At 41.1% G+C, this 15,777-nt stretch overlaps 1 long non-coding RNA gene across 1 annotated transcript; it reads left to right on the top strand.

The window, feature by feature from the left end:
* The first annotated feature begins 2,840 nt into the window (after positions 1-2,840).
* LOC130308364 (uncharacterized) lies at positions 2,841-15,520 on the top strand. The gene is made up of 4 exons (XR_008857349.1): positions 2,841-2,976; positions 3,082-3,209; positions 11,490-11,646; positions 14,959-15,520. It is a non-coding gene; the product is annotated as an uncharacterized LOC130308364 (long non-coding RNA).
* Positions 15,521-15,777: the final 257 nt, after the last annotated feature.

Raw genomic sequence — 15,777 nt, 5'->3', positions numbered from 1 at the left:
GTATGAAGAAGATGGACCGGAGGACCGATCAGCTGTAGTGGCGCTCCGCGGGAACCCAGGAAGGTGAGAGATGGTTTATTTTCCTTTTTTTGCAGCCCTGGCAGGACGAAGCAGGAGTACTCTGCACCAGACAATTTGGTTTTTACGTTTTTGTTTTTTCTTCCTCGCCTTCAAAAAATCATAACTCTTTTATATTTTCATCCACAGACTAGTATGAGGGCTTGTTTTTTGTGTGACCAGTAGTCCGTTGTAATGCCATCACTTACTGTACCATAAAATGTATGGCGTAACCAAAAAATACGATTTGTGTGAGGAAATTAAAAAGAAAACCACAATTTTGCAAATTTTGTAAGGTTTTGTTTTCACGCCATATAATTTACGGTAAAAATGAAATGTCTTCTTTATTATTTGGGTCAATACAATTAAAATGATACCCATCATAACATACTTTTCTATTACTGTTGCGCTTTAAAAAAATCGCAAGCTTTTCAACCAAATTAGTACATTTAATTTTTTAAAGCCCTATAACTTTTTCATTTTTCCGTATAAGCGGTGGTATGAGGGCTCATTTTTTGCGCCGTCATCTGTACTTTTTATTGATACCATATTTGCTTATATAAAACTTTTAGTACATTTTTTATAAGTTTTTTTTAAATAAAATTTTATAAAAAGCAGCTATTTTGGACTTTTTTTTTTTACGTTCACACCGTTCACCGTATGGTATCATTAACATTCTATTTTAATAGTTCAGATATTTACGCACGTGGGGATACCAAATATGTAGATAACATTTATTTTTTTACACTTTTTGGGGGTGAAATAGGGAAAATGGGACAATTTACATTTTTATTGGGGAGGGGTTTTTCTCCTTTTTTTTTACTTTAAAAAAAAACTTTTTTAACTTTTATTTTTAGACTTTAATAGTCCCCATAGGGGACTATTTATAGCAATCATTCGATTGCTAATACTGTTCAGTGCTATGCATAGGACATAGCACTGATAAGTATTATCTGTCATCTTCTGCTCTGGTCTGCTCGATCGCAGATCAGAGCAGAAGACCCGTGGAAGGCAGCGGAGGCAGGTGAGGGGACCTTCGTCTGCCATTCTGGACAATCGGATCGCTGCGGCAGCGCTGCGGGCGACCTGATCATCCATTTTAGTGACCACGATGCTACAGATGCCGTGATCTGCATTGATAATGGCATCTGAGGGGTTAATGGCGGACATCCGCAGCCGGGACCTGCCGCGCATGACCCGAGCATCGCTCCGATGCTCGCGGTTATGCATAGGACGTACTGTAAATGTACGTCCTGGTGCGTTAAGTACCAGCTCACCAGGGCGTACATTTACATACGCCGTCGTTAAGGGGTTAATATGCAGAAAAGCTCCTATAAGCTTATTACTAGGTGGTAAAGAACCCCGGCTTTGCTATATGAATATAATCTCATTGACAATGTTATATGTTGACATTGTAAAATTGAGAGTGAAACAACCTCTCACTTCTGGTGGTACTGCAATCTGACTTGCCAACAATGGTCAGACTATTGCCTGTTCTAATAGGATAGAATATCCATAGAATAGGAGATAAGATGTTTGATTGCAGGGTTCCGCTGCTGGGACCCCCTGTGATCTCCATGCAGACACGCCCCACCCACAAACATGAACGGAGGGAGAGTGGTGTGACATCGTGATCACTGCCTCCCAAACTCAGCGTTCTGAACTTAATGTTAAGAACGCCGGGTGTCTACAGAGAGATTGCGGGGGTTCCAGCAGCCAGATCAGACATCTTATCCCCTATCCTTTGGATAGGGGATAAGATTTCTAGCAACAGAGTACCCCTTTAAAACAATAAAAGAGTACACACTTACCTACCTCATTACCCCGTTGCTCCTGCTGTCACATCTTCCGGTCCTTGCTGTGCTCCCGTTCCAACAGCTTCTGATGATGTCCTACTAAGCTCTGTGAATGGCTGGTTGGGGAGCTTCAGTCAATATGTAGGCACATGTGATCCTACCCTAAGTTGTAAACAAATTAGCACAACAAGGATCGGAAGAAGTGACAGCAGAAGCAGTGGGGGAGCAAAGGAGGTATGCGCTCTTTTATTGTTTTAAGGAACAGAAAAGCTGGAAAACTGCTTTAACCTATTCTTAAAGGGAATGTATCACCTAAATTGTTTTTTTGAGCCAGATACATGTTCTGTTCTAATACTGTGGTGTCAGGTGAGGGTAATATGTGATTGAACCTTTTTGTGATGCCAGGGCGTGGTTGACCAACTTCTCCTGTGCCAGGCATGGGGCAAGTAATCACTCCGATGCAAGGTTATGGATAACTGGCTTGCTTTACTGAGGTTGGAAAGATGGTACAATTAGTTACAGCTCATATTAGCATGTAGGAGATGCAGGGTGACCTTTGGGAAGCTTATCAGCTTGCTGGGACTTATAATTGACTGTGTTGTATAAGACTGACTTGACTTGTATGCAGCCCATGCTAGACTTTAGTTACTTGGACTTGACTAACTTGACTTGAATTAATCCCCGGACTGTAGTGCTTATCGCAAGGTTTTGACTTTCACCTGGGTACTGGGGTTAAATGGTAGTAGATGCATGGTTGCTGAAATAGGCCTCAGGCCTCCTTCAGAATCACCTCACAGACAGACTCTACACTTCTCTCAACTGTACCTCAGCTAGACTAAACTCTGGTTACACTATTTATGGGACAGGTTTTGAGCATTCCCATTGGGCAGATAAGTCACATGGTTCACCTCTGCATACTCCCCTAACAACAAGGTCCATGACAACAGGTTTCTTAAAGTAACAAGTGAATAGAAAAATACCAATACATTAACCATTATATAACATTGCACTATACTGTGCATTATAGAGAGTCCTGAGGAGAGTTTGCCCAAGACAGACATTGAAGCGGCATCTGCCACACAGGATGGGCAGGAGTACAGAAGAACACATGATTCTGTACTGGGTCAACACAATACCTTTCTATTTACTAATTGTTTTTTTTTTCTTTAGTTTTTGTTTCTTATTATGGCGGCAGCAATCTAACCTAAGCTGTTTTTACTACATGTAGAGATATGCTGAACAGCAAGCCCCATCGACATAGGCGACATTTGACAGGAGCTGTCCCTTTGACATAAATGGGAAATGTTACTGGACATGAGCTATGACCTTTGAAGAGGTCAACCCACAGCAATGGGGGTAAGTTGTGAAGATCGTCTCTTGTTTTCTGCAGGGTGTTGTCTTTCATTGTAACACTGTAGACATGACTTTCCATCATCCTCCTCCATTTAATCAAAGACAGGAAATCTCAGCTTAATTTCAGGTTTAGTGGTGAGAATGAAAACTCCAGGATTTCAGGATTATTACATTATTACAGATAGTAACATGGCAAAATTAGAAAAACAACATAAAAAATGATGTTTAAGAGAAAAACTTAATCTAAACAATAGGTCTTTTTCTGATGAGATATTTACTTTAACCGCCATTCTGTGCCCATTGTCTTCCTTCTCTAAATCTGTATGTTGATCACATCTACCTGAAGACTTTTGTCATATCTATCTGTCGTACATATCTATAGTCTTTTATCATCTCTTTTGTATTTGTATTGATAATCAGTTATTAAAAAGATATTTGGCAAAAATATACATTACAGAAAAGGACAATAATGCTTTAAGCCATGTGACTTGCATTTTGGAATATGAATTAATATAATAAAGGGTGCCGTCGCTGAATTATGTATAGGTTTTATTACTTTTGAGTCCATTAATATATTTTACTGCTTTTGGCTATTTGCCTTCTCAAAATATATTGGTGCCTATATCAGGTGCTACTTTTAATACTACTGCAAGTAAAATATGACTTTATATTGCATTGTAAAATAATCCAACAATATATAAAGTCTGAAAAGGATTATTAGCAATGAAAAAATGGAGAACTTCATAGCAAAGATGTAGTAAAATATCTTTCAGTAATGATATGTGGGTAGTCAAAAATATAAATTATTCTCCCGTGGCCGAACTGCAACTATAGAAATTCAAAAGTACTTGAAGAAAAAAACTTTAATGTATTCCCCCTACCAAAAGTTTTATAAGGGCAGGGACGTGCATAGACATTTTGGTGGGCAGGGGCTCAAGAAAAAGGATTGTGTGTATTATGCCTGTACTGTGACATCACTGTGTGTATTATGCCTGTACTGTGACATCACTGTGTGTATTATACATGTACTGTGACATCACTGTGTGTATTATGCCTGTACTGTGACATCACTGTGTATATTATCCCTGTACTGTGACATCACTGTGTGTACTGTATTATGCATGTACTGTGACATCACTGTGTGTATTATGCCTGTACTGTGACATCACTGTGTGTATTATGCCGGTACTGTGACATCACTGTGTGTATTATGCCTGTACTTTGACATCACTGTGTGTATTATTCCTGTACTGTGACATCACAGTGTGTATTATTCCTGTACGGTGACATCACTGTGTGTATTATGCCTGTACTGTGACATCACTGTGTGTATTATGCCTGTACTGTGCCATCACTGTGTATATTATGCCTGTACTGTGACATCACTGTGTGTATTATGCCTGTACTGTGACATCACTGTGTGTATTATGCCTGTACTGTGACATCACTGTGTGTATTATCCCTGTACTGTGACATCACTGTGTATATTATGCCTGTACTGTGACATCACTGTGTATATTATGTCTGTACTGTGACATCACTGTGTGTGTTATGCCTGTAGTGTGACATCACTGTGTATATTATGTCTGTACTGTGACATCACTGTGTGTATTATGCCTGTACTGTGAGATTACTGTGTGTATTATCCCTGTGCTGTGACATCACTTTGTATATTATGCCTGTACTGTGACATCACTGTGTTTATTATGCCTGTACTGTGACATCACTGTGTGTATAATGCCTGAACTGTGACATCACTGTGTATATTATGCCTGTACTGTGACATCACTGTGTATATTATGCCTGTACTGTGACATCACTGTGTGTATTATGACTGTACTGTGACATCACTGTGTGTATTATGCCTGTACTGTGACATCACTGTGTGTATTATGCCTGTACTGTGACATCACTGTGTATATTATGCCTGTACTGTGACATCACTGTGTATATTATGCCTGTACTGTAACATCACTGTGCATATTAGGCCTGTACTGTGACATCACTGTGTATATTATGCCTGTACTGTGACATCACTGTGTATATTATGCCTGTACTGTGACATCACTGTGTGTATTATCCTTGTACTGTGACATCACTGTGTGTATTATGCCTGTACTGTGACATCACTGTGTATATTATCCCTGTACTGTGACATCACTGTGTGTATTATCTTTGTACTGTGACATCACTGTGTGTATTATGCCTGTACTGTGACATCACTGTGTGTATTATCCCTGTACTGTGACATCACTGTGTGTATTATCCCTGTACTGTGACATCACTGTGTGTATTATGCCTGTACTGTGACATCACTGTGTGTATTATGCCTCAAGCCCCCTTTTATGTCTATGTGTGCATGTCCCTGTATAAGGGTCCAGGAAGAGAAACATATGCTGCTGTTTGCAGGATCCTTGAACCAAAGCTGGCCTTTAAAGGGGTATTCCAGGCAAAAACTTTTTTTATATATATATCAACTGGCTCCAGAAAGTTAAACAGATTTGTAAATTACTTCTATTACAAAATCTTAATCCTTTCAGTACTTATGAGCTTCTGAAGTTAAGGTTGTTCTTTTCTGTCTAAGTGCTCTCTGATGACACCTGTCTCGGGAAACGCCCAGTTTAGAAGAGGTTTGCTATGGGGATTTGCTTCTAAACTGGGTGTTTCCCAAGACAGGTGTAATCAGAGAGGACTTAGACAGAAAAGAACAACCTTAACTTCAGAAGCTCATAAGTACTGAAAGGATTAAGATTTTTTAATAGAAGTAATTTACAAATCGGTTTAACTTTCTGGAGCCAGTTGATATATATATAAAAAAGTTTTTGCCTGGAATTCCCCTTTAAGTAAAGCTGCACTAGATGGGTTTTCTGCAGGTATTCTCTGCAGCAAATCTTCAGGAAAGTCCACCAGAAAAATCCTCAAGAAGTCATGCGGATTTGTTGTTGGGCGCTGCGGTTTTCTTGTGAACATTACCTTGCCCAATGGTTTCAGTAATAAAAATCTGTGTCAAATCTGCAACATAAATTGACATGTTGTGGTTATAAAATCCATACTGTAGATCCAATTCAGTCTGGAAAATTTCAGTTGTGTAGAAAAGATTTTAAACAAACATCACACTTATTCTGCTGGTACTGTATTCTGCTATGGATTTTTTGTGAAAATTTTCATATGAAAAATCCATAGCACATCCAACTACTGTGCATTTACTGTGCATTGCATGCACCACATGGCAAACCATTGGATGCCATATTAAGGCCATCATCCATATGCCAGCAAAGCTGTAAGGCAAATCTATTTTATGAACGTATCCAAATCTTTTTAGGGCATATTCAAATGGCGTATTTTTTCTGAGAGGAAAAATATAGCATGGAAAAAGTGGCAAAAATTATGAGGGTAGCCTTGGATACATATTGTACTATCTGTCATGGGCACAGATTAGCCCCAATCCATGGAGCTAATCAGTGCCTGGCATTCTCCAGAGCAATGCACTTCTAGTGTATTTAAAATGCTGGAAAAAAAAAAGAATACATGTGAACTAAACTGTGTATTCAATGTGAATTTTGGCACATGATGCATGAACCCTAGTATGTTCGATGCACTAGTCCATTCATCAGAAAAGGGCTTGTGCACAGAACTCACTCGACATGGTTGCCGGGGTAATGGAACCACCCAGCATGAGCTGCATCTCTCCCTCTTTAAAGAACGTGCAGGGGACCAGCGCCGGACTTACTGTCATAGGGTGTAACCTTGTTTGTGAAACTTCTGATCTGTTGGATCTGCCTGGTCATTTGTAAATACTATTACTGTAAATTGGAATCGCCTGGAGGTAGCATACACAGACTTGCAAAGGACTGCCGAATGCATAAAAAACACATCTTCTGTTGCATCAAAAAAGCCTCTGGAAGTGATCTTGGCACAAGAACTGTGCTGTGTAGGTGTCTTAAAGAGCGCTTCCATAGTCAGCCAGCTGCATTTAAGAGCCCCTGCTCAATGCCATGTATCTGCTGGAATGGTGTAAAGCTTGTTTTCATTGGACTATGGAGCTTTGGAAACATATTCTCTGGAGTGTTTACTATGTGACTATGTTAACCCCTTAAGGACCGGGGGGTTTTCCGTTTTTGCATTTTCGTTTTTTGCTCCTTGCCTTTAACAAATCATAACTCTTTCAATTTTGCACCTAAAAATCCATATTATGGCTTATTTTTTGCGCCACCAATTCTACTTTATAATGACCAAAAATCTACGGTGAAACGGAAAAAAAAAATCATTGTGCGACAAAAGTGAAAAAAAAAACGCTGTTTTGTAACTTTTGGGGGCTTCCGTTTCTACGTAGTACATTTTTCGGTAAAAATGACACCTGATATTTATTCTGTAGGTCCATACGGTTAAATTGATACCCTACTTATATAGGTTTGATTTTGTCGTACTTCTCGAAAAAAATCATAACTTCATGCAGGAAAATTAATACGTTTAAAATTGTCATTTCTGACCCCTATAACTTTTTTATTTTATTTTTGTATGGGGCGGTATGAAGCTCATTTTTTGCGCCATGATCTGAAGTTTTTAGCGGTACCATTTTTGCATTGATAGGACTTATTGGAATTTTTTTGCGCGCACGCCATTGACCGTGCGGTTTAATTAACGATATATTTTTATAATTCTGACATTTCCGCACGCGGTGATACCATATATGTTTATTTTTATTTTTATTTACACTGTGTTTTTTTTTCATGGTAAAAGGGGGGTGATTCAAACTTTTTATAGGAAAGGGGTTAAATGATATTCATTCACTTTTTTTTCACTTTTTTTTTGCAGTGTTATAGCTCCCATAGGGACCTATAACACTGCACACACTGATCTTTATCATTGATCACTGGTTTCTCATAGGAAACCAGTGATCGATGATTCTGCAGCATGACTGCTCATGCCTGGATCTCAGGCACTGAGCAGTCATTCGGCAATCGGACAGCGAGGAGGCAGGTAGGGACCCTCCCGCTGTCCTGTAAGCTGTTCGGGATGCCGCGATTTCGCCGCGGCTATCCCGAACAGCCCACTGAGCTTACCGGCATGCTTTCAGTTTCACTTTAGACGCAGTGTTCAACTTTGAACGCCGCGTCTAAAGGGTTAATAGCGCGCGGCACAGCAAACAATGCCGCGCACTATTAGCCACGGGTCCCGGCCGTTGTTAGAGGCCGGGCCCGACCCGCCGTGGCCCCGCGTTATAGATCGGGAGTGGACAAATGATGTTCCAGTACGTTATGTGTCCTTAAGGGGTTAAAGGGGTACTCTGGTGGAAAACTTTTTTTTTTTTCTAAATCAACTCGTGCCAGAAAGTTAAACAGATTTGTAAATTACTTCTATTAAAAAATCTTAATCCTTCCAGTACTTATTAGCTGCTGAATACTACTGGGGAAATTATTTTCTTTTTGGAACACAGATCTCTCTGCTGACATCATGACCACAGTGCTCTCTGCTGACACATCTGTCCATTTTAAGAACTGTCCAGAGTAGGAGAAAATCCCCATAGCAAACACATGCTGCTCTGGACAGTTCCTAAAATGGACAGAGATGTCAGCAGAGAGAACTATGCTCGTGATGTCAGCAGAGAGCACTGTGCTTGTGATGCCAGCAGAGAGCACTGTGTTCCAAAAAGAAAATAATTTCCTCTGTAGTATTTAGCAGCAAATAAGTACTGGAAGGATTAAGATTTTTTAATAGAAGTCATTTACAAATCTGTTTAACTTTTTGGCACCAGTTGATAAAAAAAAAATAAAAAAAATAAAAAGTTTTCTACCGGAGTACCCCTTTAATGGTCAAATCAGAGTTTGGCAGATGCCTATAAGGACTATCTATCGGAATTCATAATAATAGTAAAATTACAGGGAGGGAAACAGAGGAAGTGTAACAGCTGTTATTACACCAGTAGTTTCTGTCATTTTAACAGGTCATTGGAGTGTGTTCTCTCTACCAATATTGGCCCATTGACATCCATAAAAGGACTAAGTGGTCACTCAACTTCTTTAGTAAATGTTACACATTATGCTCACAGCTCCTTCGCATTCGCATCAATAGGTCCGTTTCTGCCATATTTGTACACCCAGGTACGTGCTGTACAGCAAAATGGTTACCCCGTAATAATCAGATATTTTCTTAAAGACAGAAATTGATTGCATAGATTTTTAAAAGGCTCTCTGAATGATTTTCTGGGGCCCCATTATGCTTTAAACCGAATTGCATTTAAAATACAGGGTGGGCCATTTATATGGATACACCTTAATAAAATGGGAATGGTTGGTGATATTAACTTCCTGTCTGTGGCACATTAGTATATGTGAGGGGGGAAACTTTTCAAGATGGGTGGTGACCATGGCGGCCATTTTGAATCCAACTTTTGTTTTTTCAATAGGAAGAGGGTCATGTGACACATCAAACTTATTGGGAATTTCACAAGAAAAACAATGATGTGCTTGGTTTTAACATAACTTTATTCTTTCATGAGTTATTTACAAGTTTCTGACCACTTATAAAATGTGTTCAATGTGCTGCCCATTGTGTTGGATTGTCAATGCAACCCTCTTCTCCCACTCTTCACACACTGATAGCAACACCGCAGGAGAAATGCTAGCACAGGCTCCCAGTATCCGTAGTTTCAGGTGCTGCACATCTCGTATCTTCACAGCATAGAAAATTGCCTTCAGATAACCCCAAAGATAAACGTCTAAGGGGGTCAGATCGGGAGACCTTGGGGGCCATTCAACTGGCCCACGACGACCAATCCACTTTCCAGGAAACTGTTCATCTAGGAATGCTCGGACCTAGCACGTTCCCTGAATTTTTCCAGCAAGATGGTGCACCACCACATTATGGATGTCAGGTCCGAGCATTCCTAGACAAAAACAAAAAAAGAGAGGGGGATAGAGAACACAATGTGAATTCAAATAGAGAAAAAAACAGCACATCTACAACATGCACAATGATCTAAGGCAGTGGTCTCAAACTGTGGCCCTCCAGATATTGCAAAACCTCAACTCCCAGCATGCCCGGACAGCCGTTGGCTGCAGCCAACAGCTGTCCGGGCATGCTGGGAGTTGAAGTTTTGAAAAATCTGGAGGGCCACAGTTTGAGACCACTGATCTAAAGCTTCTGAGGGTCTGGTTCAGGCAGCATTGGGGCTGCTCTGCCAGTGGGTCGTTCCCCTGTGGGCACTGGTGTTGTGCCGGTGGTGGTCGCTGCTCAGTGCAGCTCCATTTTATGCTAAGGATGTTAGGGACCTGCTACCTACAGGTGGCCGTGATGTGGCTAGCGGGCTTGCACTTCATGATCATAAAGTACACTAACCACCTGTTAGTTTAATAACTGTTGCTAAGAAGCCTTAGATCAAGGTACATGTCGTAGATGTGGGACCATGTCTTTTTTTTCTCTGTTTGAATTCACATTGTGTTTTCTATTCCCCTCTTTTTTTGTTTTTACTTGGTCAGCACTCTGCCCCTCCCCTTCAGCCAAGGCCTATATAAATTGGCAGAAGCTGCATAGGGCCCTATTCTTTCTGGCAGTCTCAAAGTCTTTGACTGGGAGCACATGGTAAGTGAACTTTGTGACCTGTTCACACTGGTGTTGCGCCGTGCGGCGTCCATTGCTGCCGCGGCACCGTGTCTGTGGGTAGGCGTGGCCAAGGGTCTGGTTCAGGCAGCATTGGGGCTGCTCTGCCAATGGGCCGTTCCCCCTGTGGGCACTGGTGTTAAAGTGGTGGTGGTAGCCATTCAGTGCAGCACCATTTTATTCTGGGGATGCTAGGGACCCACTACTTAAAGTACACTAACAACCTGTTAGTTTAAAAATGTTGCTGAGAAGCGTAAGATCAAGGTGCATGTTGTGGATGTGTGACCATGTCAATTTTTTCTTTCTCTATTTGAATTCACATTGCATTTAAAGTAGACCTGTTTGAGCCATGCCACTATAAAAGGCACACATATTTTAGATGCCATTAAACAATGCAACTGGTGGATATACAGTGTAGCCCTAGCTTCCCTCCAACATGTTAGCCATTCTACTGCTATGTCATTGCCTCCTAAATCTATGGGTTAATTTTTTATGTTTTTATCTCCTGCATATAAAATGCTGAATAAAAAAGCTTTTCATACTTAAAAAAAAATTGCATCTTTATTCAGCTTGCTTATTATAAGACTTGTATCTAAGTGATAGGTCGAAAAGTCTTAATCTTGAATGTTGCACAGAAGTTCATTTTTATAATAACCAGATCTGTCACACTCCTTAATAACACAGGAAGAAGAAGCTGTTAAGAAAAATGATTGCAGAAACATGTCAGCGAATGAGACAGAGGCTTTATATTCATGCCTCCTGCTGTCTGTATTTAACATGACTCTTCTTTGATGCTAAATGTTCCGTTACTAGAATACGTAGAAGGATTGAAAGAGGAAAGGTTTGGTTCATTATGTTTATGACGTGTACAGAAATAATATAATTCATTTTTGCTTTCACCTATTTCTGGGCAAAAATTTCCTGTTAACTGGATCTGAAAACCACTTTTGGCTTTAAAGGGATACTCTGCTGCCCTGCTTCTGGAACTCCGCTCCCCAGCATCCGGTAGTTTATTGTTCCGAACGCTGTGCGCGGGCTTCCGTGTTCAGGGCCACCCCTCGTGACGTCAAGCCCGCCCTTCCCATAGACTTTCGTTGAGGGGGCAGCCCTTCCGTGCACAGCGTTCGGAACAATAAACTTTCGGACGCTGGGGAGCGGAGCTCCGGAAGCATTGCAGCGGAGTACCCCTTTAAGATTAACATGCACAAATAGAGTAGTTTGTGAGGGAAACAAATGTCTACTGGAGAAACAAAGTAATGTTCCTTATTAGATTGTGAACATTCAGTAAACACGAGATCACTAAACTAAGAACTGCAATAAAAATGTGCCCCAGCAAGAGAGCGACGTTATCAGCGCCATGTGAGGCAGTAGACCAGGATCGCCACTTGACTGCGGCAAGGAACGTATATTATAGAAGAATCCTGGCTCTCTTAAAAATCTCAATATACTCCAGGACCAAGAGACTACTCAGGTATAAGAGCTATTTCTAGATACTGGAAAAGCAATGTAAGACCACCATTGTTAGAAAATAACATTTCTTCAGCATAAGGAAGACAGTGTGAACAAAACCTCAGATGCAGTGGCTAATACAGATGCAGTGGCTGATGTGCCCATAGCGAGTTTCTTGCGGCATCGAAATTGTTGGGTTAACGTGCCGGTTAGCTCAGCTGAGCTGATTGGGACCATTGCAGTGAACTTGCAAAGTCCCGATCAGCTGAGAGGACAGTGGGAGGGCCCTTACCTGCCTCCTCGCCGTCCGATTGATGCTTTGACGCTCCCAGCAAGCCATGGCCAGCTGGAGCAGCAGAGCACCAATAACACTGATCAATGCTATGCTATGGCAAGGATGCAAATGTCTGCATAAGAGATGTAAATACAAAATGATATGTAATTTTTAATCAAAACATATTTTCATTGTAAATGCATGAAAACAATACAATGCAGAGCTGTATACAGCCTTCAAGCACCTTTAAAATATGTTTTAGCAATTTCAAAAATATGGAACAATATGGTTTCTTTATTTTCAGAATATTTTTCTACAATTTCATGGATGTGACAGATCGATTGAACTACATAAAATACTAAATAAGTACTGACTAAAACATTGCGTAATGTGAGTAGAGGGCCTAAAGGCTTTGCCATGTGCAGGGTGCTGCATGGTGGCACACTGAGTCCCCTGCAGACACACTGTCATGACGTTTTAAGGCTGAGACTACACCAGGATTTTTTTGTAGCATGACAGCTCCGTTTTTAGCTGATGCAAAATAACTGCACTCCACAGGAATGGATTGTGTTCAATATACATACAACATTGTTGTGATTTTTATGCAGTAGTTGCTCAAAAAACATATCGAAAACTTATATGGAATTCACATGCTAATTTTTCAGTTTTAGGAACCGTCATATGTAATTGCCAAGTTATAATTGTATAATAATAAGAAGATAGCAGCACTCACCGATACAGTAGGGAAGATCTCTTCTTTATTTCAAAGTGCAAAAGAAAACATTGTATGCTGATCAATGTTTGGCGTCCGTCCGCACACAATGTTCTCTTTTGCACTTTGAAATAAAGAAGAGATCATCCCTACTGTATCGGTGAGTGCTGCCATCGTCTTCTTCTACGGAATTTTGCATAGAATGTACTCTCTGATTGCTTCAGCACCCGTAACAAACAGTATTCTACTGGCGGTTTCTAAAGGAACTTTATGCACTTTTGTGCTTTGCGAATTGCCTCGCAGGTTTGCAGTCTAGTTTTTCTGGGGCTTTGTGCTGACCACTATGCCTTTTTGTTTGCTATAGAGTTATAATTGTAGACTTCAAGCTAAAAAAAAAGTCTAGGTATAACTCTATCCTTAAATGTTGGCATTAAAAGCCCCACTTACAAAGCAAAAATCTGCAGTGATTCACCTGAAAACTAGTGAAATCAAGTCCTACAAAAAAAGAAATGTTACTTTTCAGAGCCTTTTGGCACAGGTTCAGCTTGAAAAGTGGTGCCAAATTCACTTGTGCTTTTTGACTCTGCTTCAGGCAGCATGTGTATAGCTTCGAATCAGCATCAAACACAGCATTATTTGAGCCATAGATTAAACCATAATTTTGTGGCTGACCTTTTTAGCCTCTTCTTTTGAGATAAGAGGGGATTTGAGAAAGGTTTTTAAGGTGGAGGTAAAACATAGAAACATAGAATGTGTCAGCAGATAAGAACCATTTGGCCCATCTATTCTGCCCAATAATCTGAATCCTATCAATAGTCCCTGGCCCTATCTTATATGTGTCTTTTACTAAGGCAGAGGTTCTCAACCCCACCGAATGTGCGGGGGTACGCAATGTGCTGACAAATACTGGCCATGCATTGGCCAAGTGTTTGTCAGCACAGAGCGGGGCTACTTTACGGGAGCTGTGGAGGTGCCGCACAGCGTAGGAGGACATCACCCTTCTGTGCGGCCCTTCCGAACGGGACTTTGGGAGCGCCGTATACCACAACAGGCTGGGTAATGTTAAAAAAAAAAGTCAAAACTAAGTGTGTGGGAGGGAGGGATGTTATTGTATGTGTATATATATAATATATATATGTGTGTGTGTATTAGCCCAGGGGGATCGGATTTGGGGATGGGGGAGAGAAATAATGGCACAAGGGCATTAAAGGAGAACTCCAGAGTATAAAAATTGTTGCCCATACTGCCGGCAGTAAAAAAATAAAGATGTACATACCTTCCTCCGCTCCCCCGGGGCCTCCGGTAATCGTCTCCGGTCTCCGCCACGATCCACTTCCTGGTTGCCAGTGGTCGGAGAATCATACTGCGCTCAGCCAATCACCAGCCGCAGCAAAGTCCGACTCGGCCGGCGATAGGCTGAGCGGCAGTGTGAGAACGCTTCAGGACACAAAATTATTCACTACACCGGCACCTGCTGCTGGGGCCGAAAACGTCACACTGCCGCTCAGCCTATCGCCGGCCGAGTCGGGACTTCACTGCGGCCGGTGATTGGCTGAGCGCAGTAAGACTCTCTGACCACCGGCAACCAGGAAGAGGATCACGGCCGAGACCGGAGCCGGTTACCGGAGGCCCGGGGGAGCGGGGGAAGGTATGTACATCTTTATTTTTTTACTGCCGGCAGTAAAAATAATAAATTTTATGATTTATTTTGTCTACAGGTAAATTCCGCGCGAGGGGTACCCGCAGACATACTTTCACCCTTTGGGGGTACAGTCGTGAAAAAGGTTGAGAACCAGGAGAGGGTTCTTTCTGGCAACTCATAATGTCCAGAATGTGGAGTGTTACAGAGAAGATTGACCTTCTGGAAGTTTCTCCTGCACATAGGATCTTTGGAGCTCAGCCAAAATGACCATTGGGTTCTTGGTCACTTATCTTCTCAAGGCCCTTCTCCCCAAATTTCTTAGTTTGGTGGGACAGCCAGCTCTAGGAAAAGTCCATGTTGTTACAAACATACAACTTGTTTTGTACCCTTCTCCAGATATGTGCCTCCAAAAAGTCCTGTCTCTGAGCTGTACAGGCAGTTATTTTTCTCTGATATGGATTGTCAGCCATAACGTGTCTTTCTAAGGCTAGGTTCCCACTTGTTTCTTTTTCTGGCTTTCTTTTTTTTAGGTAAAAAAATCAAAAAAACGCCAGAAAAACTGCCACTAATTGTCCCTGTGTTTTGGCATTATTACCTTTCTGTGGATATTGCATTTTTGGCCCCTTTGGCAGTTTCCCTGCAGGCATTATTTCCAAATGTTATTGGGGGGGGGGGGGGGGGGAGATGCAGTAGGGATGGGAAACATTGTAGGGGAAGAATTTATAGTAAAAAAAGATAAGGGGTCCATGTCTTTTTTTTTTTTTTTAATAATATATTTTTTTAATATTCATTTTATGATTTTTTTTTATTACTAATGTATTTACTGTATTTTAATAATGTTATTTTAAATAACTACCACTACTCCCAGCCTAGAACAGAGTGTGTTCCATGGTGG

The sequence above is a fragment of the Hyla sarda genome, chromosome 1 (assembly GCF_029499605.1).
Source record: "Hyla sarda isolate aHylSar1 chromosome 1, aHylSar1.hap1, whole genome shotgun sequence".
Lineage (NCBI taxonomy): Eukaryota > Metazoa > Chordata > Amphibia > Anura > Hylidae > Hyla > Hyla sarda.
The sequence above is the reverse complement of the archived record's forward strand: the minus strand, read 5'-3'. Positions and strand labels throughout refer to the sequence as shown.